This window comes from Schistocerca cancellata, chromosome 6 (genome assembly GCF_023864275.1).
Source record: "Schistocerca cancellata isolate TAMUIC-IGC-003103 chromosome 6, iqSchCanc2.1, whole genome shotgun sequence".
NCBI classification, from domain to species: domain Eukaryota; kingdom Metazoa; phylum Arthropoda; class Insecta; order Orthoptera; family Acrididae; genus Schistocerca; species Schistocerca cancellata.
The window spans coordinates 561,086,087-561,108,577 of record NC_064631.1 but is presented as its reverse complement, the minus strand read 5'-3'; the positions used below and the strand labels follow the sequence as shown (position 1 = coordinate 561,108,577).

The window sequence follows — 22,491 nt, the reverse complement described above, 5'->3', positions numbered from 1 at the left end:
CCATTCTAGTGCACATTACTACTTGCGCATTGTGTTGATTTAATGGCTACTCTCTCTTTCCAAGCATTAATCCAGACTTGCGGGGTATGCTGGTTAATCGGATATGGCATGTTAATTTTAAGAGGTTGCTGGATGCCCTTTCTGGAGCCACCCCGTACCCCCCAAGGAAGGAATTAATGTACCCCAACCCTGTGCGTCTAGTGTGATGCATGGAATAGTGCGAATGTGTTCAGATGTCTGCGAGCCATGAAACTGAGGCGGAGCGTGGGGACCAGCCCAGTATTTACCTAGCGGGATGTGGAAAACCGCCTAAAAACCACATCCAGGGTGGCCGGCACACCGGCCGTCGTCAGCAATCCGCCGGGCGGATTCGATCCGGAGCCGGCGCGCCATGAAGTTCGCATTAGCGCTCTCCGCTAGCCTCGCAGGTATTTAATGGCTACTAAGGTGTACAAAGTTTGAAGTAAATCTGTAATCCAAACGTCGTGGCCTAGTACTGCACTAATCAGCAGCGACTACTAGACGAAGCAAATCCTTGATGTGTGGCGTGACAGCCGCCATGTGAAGTCGGGGCAAGCGGTCAGACTGTTCTCCTGTAGACAAGAAATAAAATTACCATTCATGTGATGCTACCTGGGTTTAGTTTGTAGTTCGTTGTTCATACAGCTTTGTATCCGTCCATCATTCTCTATATGATGAATATTGCTATTAACCTGCTCTGTTTCCAGTTATATTTAATTCCTTCAATATCAGACAACAAGGCGACAAAAAATGAGCGAAGCATTAACATGAGAATTTTTCGTAATGTGGCCGTCTCGCTAGATGGTAGCGTACGAGATGGAAAACACTTTTCTCTACAACTACGAAATAAGTTCTGCACAAGTCATTAAGGGGAGGTTTACTATCTTTGGCCCGAAAAAAGCATGTTCTTTGAGTATTTTTGTCGGGATGTGTTATAAATTTCATTGTCAAATTTGGTCAAAATGTTTATCGATATTTCCTCTACAACCTGAAATTTTTTCGACCGGAAATGTCGAAGAGCAAAGGCTGAAGTGCCGTCGGAACGAAACAAAATTGCAGATCTCCACGCGCGGTATCTCACAGGTCAGCCGGCTCGTCTGAAATCAAAATTGAGTCGACGTTAGCGAAGTATACGATTCTTTTGGTGTTGTACCTCGCTTAAGTTATGTGGACCATAGGAAACAAAATGGCGGCCAGTTGAAAAAATAGGGTTTATTCACCGATTTTTCAACTTCGTCGGCCAAGTAAAAATGTTTATAGTTGATGGATCGGAATAAAAGTGGTACAACTCCTAGACAATTTAGTTAGCTTCGTCGGAAACACCGAATCATGCCAATCGGTTCAGTAGATTTGAAGTTACCATACCGCGCGATAAAAAAAAAGTCATTTCGAGAAAAACGCGTTTGAAGTTTTGACTACATATAAATGCAATATTATGCATCTTACGTTCAGTCTGCTATTGCGGGTCCATAAACTAGAACTACCTCTTCCTCATAGAGGGCGTTCTGCTCGACCTGGACCATCCTGCGCTGCTCCAGAGCCGCTCGTACGGCCGTTAACAAGTGGTTTTCGGCCGCTTGAATCCGGTGGTCGTCCGAATGCTTGGCGAACTGCATCGAGTAGAGTCCCAGGGTGACATCCATCGTTGTCATGATCTTCGGAATTGCTGAGTACCCTTCGTTGAAGCTGCTCACTGCCAGGAAAGTCGCAGTCTCCACAGTCTTCGCACCAGACTGCAAATGCTTGGGGGCCAACTTCCAAACACACGCGCTAAAACTTTCATTTGAATTTTGTGTGTTTCCTCCCAAGCACCGGTACAATAACACGTCCTCCGAAAGAAAAAAAAAAAAACTGCTGCGTGATGCAGCTGCATTTTTCTGTCCACCCGCGAATAACAAACATTCGGAAAAATCATTTCAGGGGTGGATTCTAAACACTTTTATGGATCCAAAAATGCAATTTAGAAAAATAAATTTTTTGAACCAAAAGACAGTAAACCTCTCCTTAAGCAACATAACCCATAAATCAGGGGCGGGCAAACGTTGCACGCGGCTCATGAGCGCACAGCGCTGCACGTGTGCTGCTCGCGTGCAGGCGTCGACCGGGGCTGTGGCGACAGCCGGCAGGTTGAGGCAGTGTAGTGCCAGGCTAAGCTGCGGACGTTGATGCGAAGCGAGCACTATGTAGTGAACGTTGTATTTCAAGAAACGGAGAAGTGGAGATTTGCTATCTTTTAAAAAGTAATAGGAGAATCATTTTTTCTTTGTGCAAAAACGTGAAAATTCTAAATGTTTAATATGTGGCAGCATTCTCGCTGGTCAACGGAAGTTTAGTATTGAAGGCCATTATAATAAATTTCACAAGGACGAGTACAATTTATTGTCGGATTCTGAGCGGATGGGGAATTGACTGGGCTTAAGAAGAGCGATCTGACGATACCAGATGAATCTGTCGTAGTTGGCCGGCCGGAGTGGGCGAGTGGTTCTGTGCACTACAGTCTGGAACCGCGCGACCGCTATGGTCGCAGGTTCGAATCCTGCCTCGGGCATGGATGTGTGTGATGCCCTTAGGTTAGTTAGGTTTAAGTAGTTCTAAGTTCTAGGGGACTGATGACCACAGCAGTTTAGTCCCATAGTGCTCAGAGCCATTTGAATTTGTTGTAGTTGCTGTTGTCACGAGAGATCTGCGACTTTCTCTCGTCATGTCTCTCATCTAACTGATTTAAAATTTTATGGAGCACTGTTTTCAAGTTTTCAGGACGACAACAATAATAGCCCAGCGGAATGTGCAAGTTATAAGACTGCGCTTAATATAGCGAGAGCTGGAAAACCATTTGCTGAATTAATAAGTCTCGGTTAAGAGCAAACATCAGTGATGAAAATTTACATAACTGTTTGTGTTTGTCTGTATGTAGAAATTTTGTTCCAGATATTAAACGTATTGTAAACTCCACCTGTGATAATTAAATAAAACGTATCGTAGGTAATAGGTACTCTTTCAAACCATGATTTCCTTCAAGCACTCCTACTAACCTTATTCATTCACTCAATAAAGCAAGCTAGGAAACAAAACGCATTACAGAGGAAGGAGCGGACAGAAGGTATGGTGGGGATGGGAGATAAGCGGGTGGCCAGCTTACCCCTGTGTGCACGCGGAACACCTGTTAACTGCACGCGTGCAAGTGCACCGCACATGTGCAGGATTCCTGCCCGCCCCTGCCATAAACCGTTACTTTGTTCTTCATCCCCGATGTTGAAGCAGCTGTAAATAGAGTAAAAAGTTACATGAACAATTTGCAGGCAACGATTTTCGGAATGGAAGGAGGCCGTAAAATTAGTAACATGTAAACAGTACATTTCATATTTATTATTTTGTTTCATTCATTATAATTTACATGTCGTACGTTGGCAAAAGCAAATAGCTCGCCAGATCGTTGCCTCATTACCGACTTCAGTTTATTAACGGATCGTTGCGTTTCGCCCTGCAGAAGAAACCTTTCTAGTACCTTTTGAAATATTACTTTAATGCTAGCTACCTGTTGACTATAATTCGGACGGGAATCTCATTGGACCCAGTGCGCTCAGTACTATACTAAACTGGAGAGACTACTACACGAAGCAAAAGCTTGGTTTGTGGCATCACAGCCCACATGTTAAGTCGGGGCAAGCTATCAGACTGTTCTACTACACAGAAGAAATAAACTTACCATTCATGGATAGTACGCGATGCTATCTGGATTTAATTTAGTGGTTTGCTGTTAATGCTGCTTTGTATCCATCCAGCATCCCTGCATGATGAATATCGCTATTAACTTGTTCTGTTTCCATTTATATTTAATTTCTTGAGTATCACAGTACATGGCGACAAAAAAGGAAGCACTAATATAAGAATTTTTTAATGTGGTTGTTTCGCCAGATGGTTAGCGATCGCACAGCTAATATCTCATTTGATGGAAAACACTACAAAAGACTTCTATCTAGTCCTACGAAATAAGTTCTGCATACGTCATAGTCAACGAAACCCCTAAACCGTTGCTTTGTTTTTCATTCCTGATATTAAAGTGTCTACGAATAGAATAACAAGTTACATAAACATTTTTCAGGCAAGTTTTTTCGGAAAGAAAGGAGGCTGTCGGATTAGTAAAAACAGTACGTTTCACTGCGTATTTATTATTTTGTTTCATTCATTATAATTTACATGTTGTATTTCGGTAAATGTCATTAGCTTGCCAAATCTTTGCCTCATAACAGAACTGTGGCCTTGTGCAACAGCTATTGTTCTCTTTATATGTGCTTTCTTTCAATGTGATTTTAACCTAAGGTGAATATACATTGGCAGTATGTCGTATTTCTGAGGTTCGTCCTTGTCTTTACAATCAGCTGCAGAGACTAGCGTGTGTATAGTCTTCCGCCTTTTTCCCTTAAGGACCACAACATGTGAGAACCGAGCGAGGTGGAGCAGTGGTTACCACACTGGACTCGCATTCAGGAGGACGAGGGTTCAATCCCGCGTCCGGCCATCCTGATTTAGGTTATCGCGATTTCCCTAAATCTCTTTAGGCAAATGCCGGGATAGTTTCCCCTTTGAAAAGGGCTCGGCCGACTTCCTTCCCCCATTCTTTCCTAATCCAATGAGACCGATGACCTCGCTGTTTGGTGTCCTCCCCCAAAACAACCCAACCCCCCAATCTGTGAGATACTTTAGTCTGAACACTTAAATCGCATTTGGCTTGCTTGCATCACTTTCGCGCAAAGTGTTTATTATTTTGATTTCATTACCTCCTGAAACGAAATTAAAACAATCCATCAACGATAATTACGGGCTACCAGAAATACATAAAGATACATGCGCGTCATTGTCTGTCTTCGTTACTAGTTCAACAGATGACTTCAGCTCAGAAACGATGGGTGTAATCTGAGTGACAATATCAGCAAATATTTCACATGTCCTCGTAGCAGTATATACCTTTCTCGAATATAATTTTCTTTCCGTTATGTAAAAGCGTACGTAACTCGTGGTATTTAGCGCCACTTTCTGTCGTCCATCGGTTACTGCATCCGCAAGCAGCATAACTTTTAACTAGTTATGTTCAAAAGAATATGACACATAATCACTATGAAGTCGCAAGCGTAAAATCAACTATCTGTGAATGCCTCTGTATAATATGGCGGCTCCACTAAGAGCGTCACAATTTTCTAAGCGAAGACGCTTTTGAATAATGTCTCCAGTTTGGTATTGAGTTCACTAGTTAGAACCCATTCATATGGACAAAGACAAACAATGTATTCAAGGAAAATATCCAGTCCCAATCGCATGTAAAACAGTGCCTTACTATGCAAAGAAGAATGTGGAGGCAGTTACTGAGACACTGTTGCCAAAAGGAAAAAATCCTTCCCCTGGGCATCAATTTCTGCACTTACTCTCCGCGCGATATTGAGCAGAGCATGATGGAGTGTACTTCGTTCGAAAATTGGCAATTTTCTGTACTATTCCATTCGCATCTGGAACAAGGGAGAGCGAGTCTGTATGCCTCTGTACTCGTCCTATTATCTTAGTCACATGATCCATACGTAAGATTAGAGTAGTAAAACTACCATAGACTACGGTAATTTTCCAAGTAACTTTGGACAGTTAAGGTCGTACGCGCGTTACCTGTACATTAGGTGTGTCGCATAGCTATTGGGCGTTATCTCGTAACGATCGCTTTATTTACGTATGAGATCAGTGTCTTACTATTTTCCCCAAAAACCGGAAGCGGTGAATCGTCTAGAAACTGAGTGAGGATATATAAAGCGACGGGTAACCTACAGAACATTTTTGTTCTGCATACTTACCTTCCTGTCTGTTAGTTAAGAATAAACAGTATTTGTAGCAAAACTGAATTTTTCAATGTTTAATTCGAGTTCTATTCGAAAACTGCTGATCTGTAACCTGTGAAAGGGGGACGCTGTAGTAAAAATATAGAAAACAATACAAAATGGTTCAAATGGCTCTGAGCACAATGGGACTTAACTTCTGAGGTCATCAGTCCCCTAGAATTTAGAACTACTTAAATCTAACTAACCTAAAGACATCACACACACCCATGCTCGAGACAGGATTCGAACCTGTGATCGTAGCGGTCGCTCGGTTCCAGACTGTAGCGCCTAGAACCGCTCGGCCACCCCGGCCGGCGAAAACAATACAGATTTATTATATAGCGCTAAATAACGGAATTTCCTTAACAAAAAGGTAAAATAAAAAACCACAAAACAAAAATGTACCAAACATCGCTTCACTACTTCGTTCGAACCTATTTAGAACGTGTTCCTTATATTCTTAAACAACTTTCGCAGTGATCTGTAATAACAGGAAACTTGCCTTTGATCATGAAGAGGAACGTTCCGTTGAGTACAAAATAATAACAATAATTATATTTTTTATGTTATTGAATGTAAATTGCACTTGCATCAAAAGTAATTGGTTTGCTTGCATAAAAACGCAGAAGTCATGCGATCAACTAACTTTTATTACCTATAAAAAGCAATTTATATTCTGTAAGAATATAAGATACACAATGTACTAATACTGAATGATGTGTGATTCTAATTACGTGCAAAAGAAGCAAAAACAAACAAAATGACGAAGAGCAGTCGCCGGCTCCTATTTTCTCTCTTACACATTCATTTATGTTTTTTCCCTACCAACTCTACCAGTACTACTGGTAATCTTACCATACCCTACGTTATTTATGTAGTTTACCAAAACTACAGAATCGTAGATTTGGTAAAGCGCAACTCTACATAGATATAAAACGGTGGGCGCAGAATTACTGCACAGTTTATCTCAATAAAATTTCCTTAAATTTACCTAACAAGGCTTCAAGAGAACAGTGCCATTTTACACCAAAACTTTGTATTTAAACTCCACTAGCATCTCTGTTAACTTCAATATGACCTATAACGATGCTAGTATCATGTCTCCGAATTTGTTCGATGCCTACTCTCACACATACAGTGAGTCCAAAAAGTATTCGTCTAGTTGTAATTAAAAAAAAAAAAAACTAAGTGTATGTCACGTGAAAGGAAGGAAACATAAAATGTGAACATCCAATCGTATGCAATGAACCTTGGTAAGTCATTTTTATTGATATACGTTGTACAGCAGCCACAGCCTTGTATTTAGAGCCGTATGCTTTGGGTCGTTATCTTGTTGAAAGATTTAATTTCCTTGCAGACCTAATTTTTCGGCGCTAGGATTCAGATTGTCCTTTAAAATGTTGATATACGTATTGGTGATCCATTGTACCTTCTATAAAATGTAATTTTCCAACACCTGCAGCACTCATACAGCCCCATACCATCAGGGAGCGTCCGCAGCTCGTGGTCGTGTGGTAGCGTTCTCGCTTCCCGCGCCGGGGTTCCCGGGTTCGATTCCCGGTGGGGTCAGGGATTTTCTCTGCCTCGTGTTGACTGGGTGTTGTGTGCTGTCCTTAGGTTAGTTAGGTTTAAGTAGTTCTAACAAGGGAACATCCCCATCGCACCCCCCTCAGATTTAGTTATAAGTTGGCACAATGGATAGGCCTTGAAAAACTGAACACAGATCAATCGAGAAAACAGGAAGAAGTTGTGTGGAACTATGAAAAATTAAGCAAAATATACAAACTGGGTCGTCCATGCGTAACATAGGCAATATTAAGGGCAATGTGAGGCGAGAAGCGCCGTGGTCCCGTGGTTAGCGTGAACAGCTGCGGAATGAGAGGTCCTTGGTTCAAATCTGCCCTCCACTGAAAATTTTGCTTTCTTTATTTTCGCAAAGTTATGATCTGTCCGTTCGTTCATTGACGTCTCTGTTCACTGTAATAAGTTTAGTGTCTGTGTTTTGCGACCGCACCGCAAAACCGTGTGATTAGTTGACGAAAGGACGTGCCTCTCCAATGGGAACCGAAAACATTTGATCGCAAGGTCATAGGTCAACCGATTCCTCCACAGGAAAACACGTCTGATATTTTGTATACGACACTGGTGACAGCATGTGCGTCACATGACAGGAATATGTTGTCGACCCACCTAACTAGTACACTTGGCGAATGGGTGAAAAGTTTCTTCTACCTTGCCCCATTTAGGTTTTCTTGTGGATGTGATAATCACTCCAAAAAAAGTGATGAAAACATGAGAGTTTTTCACATAAACTGAAAATAAAAAGTTAAAATTTTCCGTTAAGGGAAGATTTGAACCTAGGACCTCTCGTTCCGCAGCTGTTTACGCTAACCACGGGACCACGGAGCTCCTCGCCTCCCATTGCCCTTAATATTGCCTATCTTACGCATGGACGACCCATTTTGTATATTTTGCTTATTTTTTCATAGTTCCACACAACTTCTTCTAGTTTTCTCGATCGATCTGTGTTCAGTTTTTCAAGGCCTATCCACTGTGCCAACTTATAACTAAATCTGAGGGGGGTGCGATGGGGATGTTCCCTTGTAAGTTCTAGGGGGCTGATGACCATAGATGTTAAGTCCCATGGTGCTCAGAGCCATTTTTGAACCATCAGGGAGCCACCACTGTGCTTAACCGTTGGCACAAGATTGCGTGGCAGTATTGCATTCTTCTTATGCCACACCATTCGCCTATCATCCGACCCGAATATGTTATATTTACTCTCATCAGAAAATATTACTCTATTCCATAAGTCTTTCTTTTTGAATCGATGTTCCATCGCTAAATGAAGACGTTCCTTTCGATTCTGTTCACTGACCCAAAATTTCTTGCGTGCTACCCAACCGTGATACCCATACGTTTTGAAGGTATTTCTGATTGTGTTGGCACATACCATCTAGATTCTAACTCCCCAGCCAACTTAGGAGCGCTGACTTTGTTTCCTCTTCATTTCCCTCATGATAAAGCTCACGTCTGCATCAGTCAAAGTGTGAGTGGGTCAGGTACGTGGTTGGTTTCTTAATGATTTTGTTGCGCAAAATCGATCTAGTATCGACTGAACTGTCGATCTAGGCCTACCGACTACTTTAGCAATCTTTTAAGATTTGCACTCATTATGTAAGCGCAGAATACGTTGACGGTGGACGAATACTTTATGAACCAGCTCTTGTATTACCTTTTCTATTTTGTGAACCTTGCTGTCGATTGGGATGTATTTCATTCCTTGCTTTTCAAGAAAAACGACTTACCGGGTACTTCTTACATGATTGGCTCTTTAGATTTTGTATACCTTTCTTTTCATGTTACACAGATTTTGATTTCTAAGAGATATGCAGCTAGACGAATACTTCTTGGATTCACTGTATATCTGAACACCCACGATAAGTTGTGTCACTGGTTTTTCTGTTATCGCTTAAATATGGGGGGTCGAAGAGGGCCTGCTTTTGGCCCTTATGGCTCTCAGCGCCTCATTTGTATTCTTGTCAAATGGCCGTGTTGGCAGATAGTACTACTTGAATTTAATCATTCCTCAAACGGCAGTTTGTGTTCGCAGTTGGTTGTCTACTATGCAGGAATCGGCTTTCCTGTGGAGTGGGTATAGGAACCTGTATTATGTGCTAACAGAAAAGAAAATTACCAGGAAAAGTTAATCGCAAAGAAACTAGGGCATTTCAGACCAGATTCATTGTCCGAGAAAGTAACTAAATCAGTTAAGAGTGACTACAAGTGAAGATATAACAAAGAAGTGTATAATACGCGTAAGTTGTTGTGTGGGTGCAACATAAGAATCCATGATTTTAAGCCCAGAAGTAAATTCTTTAACTTATACATGAATTAGGGATCTTGTACATTTGTCCGAAAGAATAAAAAAACACGAAAACATCCACTTACACAAAAATGCAAAACGGATAGCAGCGAAAACTTAAACATTCTTTCGTTCGTGCCATAAACTGTACTTAAGTGAACAAAGCAAAACACCACCAAACAATTATTCCTTTTTTCAGACAAGTTACGCATATTATTATTATTACTGACAGCAGCTGAAGGTGTATAAATATGTTGATAAGCATAACTGTTATACAGCAGATGCTATTAGTTCTGCACTCTCATATTTAACGGAATTTAAAAATTTATGAACACCCGGAATGTATACCTACGACCCCGCTACTGGTAGAATCTTACCTCTAATTCAGTTTGGAGTCAGTATTGATAAAAATTCCTGGGCTTACGAAAATAATAGACTCGTGATGCAGCGACATCCTGCTGCATTTGAATATGCTGACTCCATATGTTGTTTACTACGTAAAGTTGCAAATGTGCGCTACTTTGGATAACTGCAAGATTAAATTCAGTCTTCACTCGGTGGTTTGCTGATTGTTGGTGACTCATTGACCTCATTGGAATAATTCATCTCCATTGGTCGCGGCTTGTAATATAGCTGTTTTCAACCAAGTTAGGGTGAGTTTAAGCTTGACAACTCGTTGCTCGTCAGCTTGGTCCGGCGATGACGAACCAAGTCGACTGAGTCATACCGGAGCATTTAACCTCAGCCATAGCTGCTCGCTAAGGCCGGTATTACACTATCAAATTTCTTTGTCAAAGATTTGATCAAAGACATGATCAAATATTCGTCAAATTTATTTGACAAAGATCGTTGACGTGGCGCTAAAAAGCAGTATTACACTGTCATCATATTTTTCGTCAAAGTTCAAGATGGCTGACAACAACAATTTGTTATTAACGGCAGCAGTTACATGTACCACAATTGCACTGTGTGCATATGTCGAAGAGAAGCGGGAGGAAAAAAAGGAAACGTACCTGGATGAAGCCGTGTGTTTTACGACGGGACGATAAAAGCATTCAACAAAACTTGTTACGTGAGCTTGTAGTGGAGGACGTCAAGTCATACATTTACTTAAGAATGGATGAGCATACATTTCCGTATATGCTCATGAAGTGTATCCTTATATCACAAAGCACAATACTCACTTAAGAACTGCTATGTCTGCAGAAGACAGGCTCACTGCAACACTCAGATTCCTTGGTACAGGAGAGTTACTCAAGCTTACAGTACAGCACTCGAATACCACAGTGCACATTAACGGAAATGATACCCGAAACGTGTGCAACTATTTATAAAGTACTAAAGGACCATTGTCTGAAGGTAATTGTTCAATACACTTTATGTGTATTAAGAACTATTTTTATTTTATAAACAAATCAATTAAACTTTGTGTCCGAAAACCGTTTCTCACGGCTAATGACCTCCGCAATATTTCTATTGCTCTCCAATCTTCTTAATCAATTTTTGTATTCAGGGTGCCTCACGTTGTAAAGCGCCTCATCAGCTTCACACATCTCCATTAATTTTGTAGTTGACGGTACAAACCAATTGTATGTACCGGCCATGTTTATAAACACACTACAAATGACAGAACGCTGCAGCGATACTAGCGCTCCACGTGGTAACATGTCACATCGCAGTGAACATAAGACAAGCGATTTTTATGATCAAATCTACAGCGAGGCCCTAGTTTTGATGAAATTTATTTGACGACAGACGAGATTTGACAAAGTGCACTGTTACACCCTCAAACTTCTTTGATACAAATATTTGACATATCAACTTTGACAAAGAAATGTGATGGTGTAATACCGGCCTAAGACCCTCGCCGGGCGATGATATGCAGCTGGTTTGCGTTTCGCGCCGCCAGCACCTCCGCCAGTCCTGAAACATGAGCCATGGTTGCCTGCCTCAAGGCCACTCTAGCAGTGCGTTGTTTGTCCTCGTTGCACGGTTTCTCCCACAGCTTGCATCCATTTCTAAATCTCCATCTACATCCATACTTTACAAACTAAAAGGTGCTAATTTTGTACGGGAGTGGCCTGTTGAGACCACGTTGCTCTGCTGTGTCTGTGCAATGTGTGGGGGTCCTTAATATCTACTTCACTTTTAAAAACAACATTATAGCTTGTTCGTCCGATAACGAGTTACACGTTAGTATCAACGAGCTAGGCTGCTAATGACTTCATATAACAGATCCTCACTTGTACCGCAGGGCACTTTTTTTTTTCAGAGACAATGCAAGATCCCCTCGCTTCTAAACTGCTACAGTTATTACTCAGCTTAGCCGCGAGTTCGTAGAGGGTGGTATATATGACGTACAGTATAACTGGTCAACATTTCCACCCGGCATTTGCGAGTGTAAGTCGGACTTTCCTTGATACGCCTTGGTGGGTTGTGTCGCCGGATTTCCTCCTCCCTGTGCGCGGTGCAGCTCACATAAATGTCGTCCCGTGCAGATTCTTCATTGGCGCATTGGATGTCTCTGTCGGTGGAAGCTAATTATCTGAAATTGCTGTCGATCAACTTTGGGGTATCTGTTTACTCGAAATTAACATTCAGAATGCCGTAATATCACTTTTATTCCTATTAGATCAATAATGAAACACACATGTCCGAAATTACTCGTAACCGAGAGCACGGCTACCATGGAACAAGACAGGAAGAGCTCTTAACGCCGACTGCCGACTTTGGCGCGCAGTCCGTATCTCTTACTAGTTTCGTCACAGTTCGTGAATTTCAAATCAAGTTAGTACGTACTAAGATATGCATTTGTTAATGAACGGGTGTGAATTTTAACGAGGCAAAATTATAATAAATAGATTTAAACATCCAGAGACTCCTCCTAGTATTCATGTTATCATAAATGACTTTAATTGTTAAATATAAATAAAATCGGTGACTTTGGCGCCAAGATGGCGGTACTTCCCGTCATGTATATTTCCCAGGCTGACGCTTGTTGCTACGGTCCAGCCCCGAGCCCCACCCCACTACGCGCGACATATGGTCGCTTCGTCACCCAGCCAGCCAGCGTGGGAAATGCTCTCCGACTCACGGTCGGCTACGGATTTCCTAACTATCGTGAATACATCAATAAGAGACAATAATTTATTAAAACAGGTAAAAATGTCTTCCTCACGTAAGAGGCACCTTACAAAGGCCATCTCCGTTTACATTCGGCTCATTCAGTTTGATTCATTTGTTTATCTTTCGAAGGTTCTTTTTAATAAATAATGTTGCCAATATGACAAACCAGTATCAGCAATGATTCCAGTATGGTCAGCCAGTTTTTTAATAAGTTATATATTAATTAATAGAGAACTTGTCAATGCTTTGCAATTGCTGATTTCGAGATACGGCCTAATCTCCTTCTCCACCTTCTCTTTGTCCATCGCCTCCTCCCTCTCTCACTATCCGTCTCCTCCTCTTTCCCCCTCTCTGTCCACCACCTCCTCCTACTCTCTTTCTATTCATCTCCTGTCCTCCCTCTCCCTCCTTCCCTCTCCCTCTCCCTCCTTCCCTCTCTCCCTCTCCCTCTCAACTTCCTCCTTCCCTCTCCCTCTCAACTTCCTCCTTCCCTCTCCCTCTCCCTCTCAACTTCCTCCTTCCCTCTCCCTCTCCCTCTCAACTTCCTCCTTGCCTCTCCCTCTGCCTCTCAACTTCCTCCTTCCCTCTCTCTCTCCATCTCAACTTCCTCCTTCCTCTCCCTCTCAACTTCCTCCTTTCCTCTCCCTCTCCCTCTCAACTTCCTCCTTCCCTCTCCCTCTCAACTTCCTCCTTCCCTCTCCCTCTCTCTCTCAACTTCCTCCTTCCCTCTCCCTCTCCCTCTCAACTTCCTCCTTCCCTCTCCCTCTCCCTCTCCCTCTCCCTCTCAACTTCCTCCTTCCTCTCCCTCTCAACTTCCTCCTTCCCTCTCCCTCTCAACTTCCTCCTTCCCTCTCCCTCTCCCTCTCCCTCTCAACTTCCTCCTTCCCTCTCTTCTATCCATCTCCTTCTTCACCCTTTCTACATCCAAACGGAAGAGCATCTCCATGTCACTCACGCCATGACCAATCGCATTGGTCGTCTTTGGATCTTTTCAAAGTCCTCTGTTAATTTTACGTGGTTAGGGTCCCAAACTGCAGAGACCCAATAATCGGTCGAACGAGGGTCGTGTTAAGTTGCCATTTTCGTGGATGAGTTACATTTCCATAGGATTCTTCCCGTGAGTCCGTCTGAATATCTGCTTCACCTATTAGTTTTATGTCGTAGTTCACTTCACAAAGCTTTGGACGAACTGTTCTAAATTGCTGACGCTCTTAACTGTTTCCATTATTGATCGGCAATCGTGTAATGGAACAGCAATTGGTCTTCATGCCTACTCCTCTGCAGCACGTTAAACGTATTTATTTTGAAGATCAAGTACCAGTTCGCCCACGAACTGTCGATGCTCTGTGGGTCTTCCTGCATTTAACCACAGCTGCCTTACATTGCGATTTACCTGTATATATCATCGTCAACGAGTGCCCCTCGCGGAGTTCCCGATGTTATCCATCGAATCATTTATACAGGGTGCTAAAATATGTGTCGAATGGAGTGAGACGTGATAATACTCGTCACAACAAGAAAAACCCAATATAAACGAGTCCGAAAACGTAGTTTAAAGGTGGAAGGTAAAAATTTCGTTTTTCCTTTTGTTGATTTAAGTTTCAGCAATGCAAATATTAGAGGAGTCACTTTAACTTTGTCTCATTTTTTGCTAAATGTATGAATTTTATGTGCTGTGAAAAAGCTGTACAAAAAAATAATACTTTCCGATGTAAACATTATGTACCTTATCATACTACGTATCAAGTGAAATATTGTATGTCGCACGTCATTTCATCTTGGGTGTAATATTAAACTATCACCTGATGATGGTCCAAGAATCCGAAAGCCGGTTCGTGATAAAAAAAAATAGTATTTTGCAAAACATCACGAAAATGTTTCGTTTTCAATAGCATTGGCATGTTCTGCCAAGCACCGACGAAGAATTCAGTTAATACCATTCATTCGATTCATTCCATTACAGTGAATATGATTCAGTGGTGTATACGAGGGGACTTCAGAAAGTGAGTTACTCATGTCCCACACTAAGACCAGTGCACAAAGAGAGTGGCACGTTTCAGAAGAGAGAACATATTCCGAGTTTCCTGCAGAGGCAGTTCTGCTGCGGTTCGGGTAACAGATGCAACGCAGTGTGCGAGTGAAATGGCGCAGCATCCAGAAATGTACTCTTCGGTAACTGGAAACGTATTCCAAACTTGAAGTACGCGAGGCAGTACGATTCTTGTGGGCAAAATGTCTCAGTTCCAAACAGTTTCACCGTAACATTCTAGCGGTATGTGGACTGAATGCAATGTGGCGTACAACCGTAGCGAAGCGAGGCCAACAATTTCACCAAGGCCGCACAGACGTGGATGGTGCTGACAGGGAAATCCAATTCTTGATTTCTGTCGTCAAAGAAATAAACGATTGGTAGAACGTTTCGCCTTAGTGACTATGTTGAAAATACACTGAAGAGCCAAAGAAACCGGTGCACCTACCTGATATCGTGTAGGGCCCCCGCGAAAACGCAGAAGTACCGCAACACGACGTGGCATGGACTCGACTAATGTCTGAAGTAGTGCTGGAGGGAACTGACACCATGAACCCTGCATGTCTGTCCATAAATCCGTAAGAGTACGAGAGGGTGGAGATCTCTTCTGAACAGCACGTTGCAAGGCATCCCAGATATGCTCAATAATTTTCATGTCTAGGGAGCTTGGTGGCCAGCAATTTTGGACGTGTGGGATGTCGCATTGCGCTACTGGAACTGCCGAAGTCCGTCGGAATGCACAACGAACATGAATGGATGCAGGTGATCAGACAGGATGCTTACGTGCATGTCACCTGTCAGAGTCGTATCTAGACGTATCAGGGGTCCCATATCACTCCAGCTGCACACGCCCCACCCCATTACAGGGCCTCCATCAGCTTGAACAGCCCCTGCTGACATGCAGGGTCCATCGATTCATTAGGTTGTCTCCATACCCATACATTTCCATCCGCTCGATACAATTTGAAACAAGACTCGTCCGACCAGACAACATGTTTCGAGTCATCAACAGTCCAGCGTGGGTGTTCACCGCCTCAGGCGAGGGGTAAAGCTTTGTATCGTGCAGTCATCAAGGGTACACGAGTGGGTCTTCGGCTCCAAAAGCCCATATCAATGATGTTCCGTTGAATGGTTCGCACGCTGACACTTGTTGATGGTCCAGCATTGCAATCTGCAGCAATTTGCGAAAGGGTTGCACTTCTGTCCGTCGTTGGACAACTTCTTGCAGGATCTTTTTCCGGCCGTAGCGATATCGGAGATTTTATGTTTTACCAGATTCCTCATATTCACGATACACACGTGAATTGGTCATACGGGAAAATCCCCACTTCATCGCTGTCGCGGGGATGCTTGTTGTCCCATCGCTCGTGCGCCGACTATAACACCACGTTCAAACTCACTTAAATCTTGATAACCTGCCATTGTAGCAGCAGTAACCGATCTAACAACTGCGTCAGACAGTTGTTGCCTTACGTAGGCGTTGCCGACCGCAGCGCCGTATTCTGCCTGTTTACATGTCTCTGTATTTGAATACGCATGCCTACACCAGTTTCTTTGGCGCATCAGTGTAGTTTGTGGCTTATCACTTCGTAGTGCAGCATTCAATGAAAGTTCCGTGGCTCGCCACAATAATATGTAACTTAATTCCTGAAGTCTTCTCTTACCTCTTGTAACTAGATAACCACACTCCTCCACCAAATCGGTCCCTGTAGTGGTGCTGCTGCCGTACGCCCCGTTTTGCAACCCTCTTTATAGTTTGATAAAAATTACGTACTGTCCATAGAGATTAAGAGATTAGTCTTTCATTTTTATTTTATACAATCAATCACAGCAGCATTTTAACAATGCTGTAACTGATTTCGACCAGTCAGTTTCATTTTCGTACTGTTAATTCGACAAAAAGAGGAGACAAAGAATCATGAAAGAATCTATAAAATCCACTAACTTACGGTCTACGGGGCAATAACTTTTTCTTTTTTAGTCACTTAAGAGATTATATAGATTGTACAGTGGAAAGGAACAAAGGAGAAATTTGGAAGGGGCATTAAAGTTCAGAGAGAAGAAACAAAAACTTATAGGTCTGCTAATGAAGTTATAGTTCTCTCAGAGCGGCAAATGACATGAAAGAGCTATTAAACGACATGGACAGCATCTTAAAAAGAGTTTACGACATGAACATCAACAAAAGAGGAACGAAGGTAACAGAATTTAATCGAATCAAATCAGACGATGCTGTTCAGGAAGTGAAGAATCAGAAATTGTAGATAGGTTTTGTCTTTTGACCTCCAAAATAACTGACGGTTGCCGAAGCAGAAAGGATATAAAATGCAGACTGGGAAAAGTAAGAAAAGCATTTCTAAGAGTAAGCAATCCGTTCACATTGTTTTAGGTATTAAGAAGTCTCATTTTTGAAGATGTATATGGATCGTAGCCTTGTATCTGATGTGAAGGTGGGCAGTAAACTGTTCAGACACAAGAAAGTATAAGATTTTGTAATGTGGCACTAGAGGAAACTACTGAACATTATATAGTTCGATCGAATAAGTAATCAGGAGATACTGAATCAGATTGGGGAAAGAAAGAGATTTATGGGCAGCCTGACTAAAAGAAGGGATCGGCTGATAGGACACGTTCTGAGGCATCAAGGAATCGTCAGTTTTGTGTTGTGGAGGGAAGTAAGAGGAAAAGGGGGGTGGGGGTTAAGATTTGAAGGAGGACAAAGTTCAAATCGATGCAGGTTGCAGTAGCTATGCAAGGATGAAAAGGCTTGCACAGGTTAGACTAGCGCGGGAAGCGGCATCAGACGAGTCTTCGAACCGAAGACCACAACAGGATTATACCTTCAGTGAATGGATTCAGTGGAAAACTGTTACTTACTCAGCCTTGGCATGAATTTTGATTTGCCACGACTAATTCATTACGTTGCACTTTCATCCTTTCTGAACTATTTTGACTGACGTCAAAAAAAAAAAAAAAATGGTTCAAATGGCTCTGAGCACTATGGGACTCAACTGCTGTGGTCATAAGTCCCCTAGAACTTAGAACTAATTAAACCTAACTAACCTAAGGACATCACACACATCCATGCCCGAGGCAGGATTTGAACCTGCGACCGTAGCGGTCGTGCGGTGCCAGACTGTAGCGCCTTTAACCGCTCGGCCACTCCGGCCGGCTGACTGATGTCATTACATATCACTGAATCTCCATTAATTTCGTTTTAGTAAATTTAATTTGACTGGTATGCATCTGTTTTTTATGGGGTAACGATCCTCCACCAACTCCCACACACCTGCGTTAGAACTTGTGGTTATACTGTTGGAATTATGGGTGAGAGGATCAGTGACGATCAAAGTATGAGCTATGCTCAGAGCATCGCTCATCTAGCTTCGTGGTTAAGTTGATTATTCCTAAAAATTTCTGGTCCTATCCCCTATGTGGCATCAATTTTCTTTGCACGCAACGTTTCCGCTGATGGCTGTTGCACTACTGGCCATTAAAATTGCTATACCACGAAGATGACGTGCTACAGACACCTACAATGTGCTGACATGAGGAAAGTTTCCAACCGATTTCTCATACACAAACAGCAGTTGACCGGCGTTGCCTGGTGAAACGTTGTTGTGATGCCTCGTGTAAGGAGGAGAAATGCGTACCATCACGTTTCCGACTTTAATGAAGGTCGGATTGTAGCCTATCGCGATTGCGGTTTATCGTATCGCGACATTGCTGCTCGCGTTGGTCGAGATCCAATGACTGTTAGCAGAATATGGAATCGGTGGGTTCAGGACGGTAATGCGGAACGCCGTGCTGGATCCCAACGGCCTCGTATCACTAGCAGTCGAGATGGCAGGCATCTTATCCGCATGGCTGTAACGGATCGTGCAGCCACGTCTCGATCCTTGAGTCAACAGATGGGGACATTTGCAAGACAACAACCATCTGCACGAACAGTTCGACGACGTTTGCAACAGCATGGACTATCAGCACAGAGACCATGGCTGCGGTTACCCTTGACGCTGCATCACAGACAGTAGCGCCTGCGATGGTGTACTCAACAACGAACTTGGGTGCACGAGTGGCAAAACGTCATTTTTTCGGATGAATCCAGGTTCTGTTTACAGCATCATGATGGTCGCATCCGTGTTTGACGACATCGCGGCGAACGCACATTGGAAGCGTGTATTCGTCATCGCCATATTGGCGTATCACCTGGCGTGATGGTATGGGGTGCCATTGGTTACACGTCTCGGTCACCTCTTGTTCGCATTGACGGCACTTTGAACAGTGGACGTTACATTTCAGATGTGTTACGGCCCGTGGCTCTACCCTTCATTCGATCCCTGCGAAACCCTACATTTCAGCAGGATAATGCACGACCGCATGTTGCAGGTCCTGTACGGGCCTTTCTGGATACAGAAAATGTTCGACTGCTGCCCTGGCCAGCACATTCTCTAGATCTCTCACCAATTGAAAACGTCTGGACAATGGTGGCCGAGCAGCAGGCTCGTCACAACACGTCAGTCACTACTCTTGATGAACTGTGGTATCGTGTTGAAGGTGCATGAGCACACGCCATCCAAGCTGTGTTTGACCCAATGCCCAGGCGTATCAAGGCCGTTATTACGGCAAGAGATGGTTGTTCTGGGTACTGATTTCTCAGGATCTATGCACCCAAATTGCGTGAAAATGTAATCACATGTCAGTTCTAGTATAATATATTTGTCCAATGAATACCCGTTTATCGTATGCATTTCGTCTTCGTGTAGCAATTTTAATGGCCAGTAGTGTAGTTGAACGCATCGGCTAATCGCTCGAAGGCCTTGTGGAATGCGCGTCCACGGCGCTTGGTTCGTTGAACCGCGCAGACCGCCGGCCTGGGCAGGTTCTACGCGAGGCTGTTCTACGTGCGTCGCCCACGCACCCCATTTGCATCCCAGCAGCCCACACCCGAGTACCCGCTAGCTCCTGGCCGCCCACTCCGCTGCAGATGCCGGTCGTGCATTTCCTGACCAGCGGGCAGATGGCCCCGTATATCTTCCTTTGTGAAACAGCTCTGGCAGCGTCGGAACTGGCCCGAGAAGCCGAGCTCGGGACAGCCGACCCGTAGGCTGCCTACACACGGGATCGTGTTTCGTACTTGACAACTATAAGCTTTCTATAAAAATCTGTCTATAAATGGAAATACTGGATATTCTTTTTTCAAAAACTTTCTCGTTGTGTAACGTGTGCTTTAGATATCGTATTCAACTGCTGAACAGTACTGACTGTTGGTTGGCACTGTGTTGCGCATGTGAACAGTGTTGTGAAACAAAATCTTAAACTTGGTGAAATACGAATTTGAAACAACGAAAACTAATCTAATTACGAGGGCGGTTCAGAAAGTAACCTCCGATCGGTCACAGTGCGGGTTGTGGGGGGAGTAGCGACGCCATCTGTGCGTTCACGCACTCAACAGGTCAGTCGGCATCAAGCCGTGGTCGAGTGAACGTCGTACCTGCGGTAGTTTAGTTTTTGTGGCAGTTTGAAATGTGTGCTGCAATAGAAAACCCCGCCAAATGTGAAGTGCGTGCTGTCATAAGGTTTTTTACAGCCAAAGGATATTCTGCAGCAGCTATTCATCGTGAGCTTTGTGCCATGTACGGACCAAGACTTATGAGTGAAGGAGTTGTCCGTGAATGGGTACGTTTATTTAAAAGTGGACGACAAAACGTTCATGATGAAGAGAGGAGTGGTAGACCATCATTGGTGACTGACGAACTCGTTCAGACAGTTGATGCAAAAGTTCGTGAAAATCGACGTTTCTCAATGTCGGAGTTGTCTACTGGTTTTCCACAGATTTCTAAGACTCTCTTGTACGAGATAGTGATAGCAAGATTGGGTTACCGTAAGTTCTGTGCACGATGGGTGCCCAAAATTCTTACCGACCACCACAAAACTCAAAGAATGGCCTCTGCATTAGACTTTCTGTCACGTTATGAGGACGAAGGAGAACCATTGTTAAACAGAATCGTGACCGGTGACGAAACCTGGATTAAGTACGTGAACCCTGAGACAAAAGAACAATCAAAGATGTGGGCACATTCAAATTCGCCTACCAAACCAAGAAAAGCCTCGCAAGATTTTTCTGCCAGAAAACTGATGGCAACGGTGTTTTGGGATGCCAAAGGGGTGTTGTTGGTTGAATTCATGGAACGTGGTACGACCATTAATCAAGACGTGTACTGTGAAACAATAAAAAAGTTACGACGGGCTATACAGAACAAACGCCGTGGTATGCTGACTTCCGGTATCGTTTTTTTGCACGATAACGCCCGTCCTCACTCTGCTCGCAGAACAACGGCCCTTCTTGAGTCCTTCAAGTGGGACGTTATCAACCATCCACCTTACAGCCCAGACCTGGCGCCAAGTGATTATCACCTCTTCATGCATTTGAAGAAATGGCTCGGGTCACAGCGGTTTGATGACGACGAAGAGCTCAAAGATGCGGTCACAGGCTGGCTCCAGGCACAAGCGGGTGATTTTTATGCAGAAGGAATTTCAAAGCTTGTGAAGAGATACGATAAGTGCCTCAATCGCTATGGAGACTATGTAGAAAAATAGTGCAAAGATGTAGTTGTAAGATGTATATATTAAAATATTTTTATTTAACTTGGTGTATTTTTTTAAATCAACCGGAGGTTACTTTCTGAACGGCCCTCGTAAATATCAAAAGTTACTAATTATTTACTCAGTGAAAACTATTTATCTGCAGCTCAGTACTGAAGTACATTATGAAGTGCAATTTCTGACTTGAAATGCCCACAAAAATAAAATACTGCTCTACTGAGAACAACAATAACTGTTTGAGGTTACCTACACTGTTGACTAAATTAATCTGTTTTACCAGCTGCGACATAGTCGCGTATGTTAACCGTGATCCAATACTGTCAAATGTTTTTTATTCCGGTCTTTGATCACAATATCAATTCTTTTGGCGATGACAGGTTTCAGTCGTTAATGATCATCCTCAGATCTTTTCTACACAATGTCCTAAAGTGATAGGGCCGTAATGGCATCGTCAAAACATGTAAATAAACTCAGCACAGCATCGTCACATAGATCTAAAATAAGGTGTAGAATAGGCCACATCGTCCACACAGTCATTTTTGCCATTTTTTCATATTAGGTGCATCATGTTGGCACCTACTGCCAGTCATTGGACGATGTGACCTATTCTACACCTTATTTTAGATCTATGTGACGATCCTGTGCTGAGTGTATTTATATGTTATGACGATGCCATTACGGTGCTATCACTTTAGGACATGGTGTAGAAAAGATCTGAGGAAGGTCATTATCGACTGAAACTGGTCATCGTCAAAACAATTGATATTGTGATCAAAGACCAGAATACAAAACATTTTACATTAATCTGCTTGCGTAGCGCAACACCTGATAATCCCGACTACGAACTGTTTCCTCCTAAGAATTCAAAGTGAGATATGCCCTGAAAGAAAAGTACTTACCTTATACTCAATATGTTGTTTTGTGGCTGGTGTACAGACTTTCTGGGAAGTAAACAGAAATAGGTAGATGCAGCAGCTAAAGAAAAA

General features: G+C 43.0%; 1 protein-coding gene across 1 annotated transcript in view; it reads left to right on the top strand.

Moving 5' to 3' along the window:
- Positions 1-22,491, top strand: part of LOC126190844 (ras-related protein Rab-23) — a 516,569-nt gene that overhangs the window by 38,003 nt on the left and 456,075 nt on the right. The window lies entirely within an intron of this gene.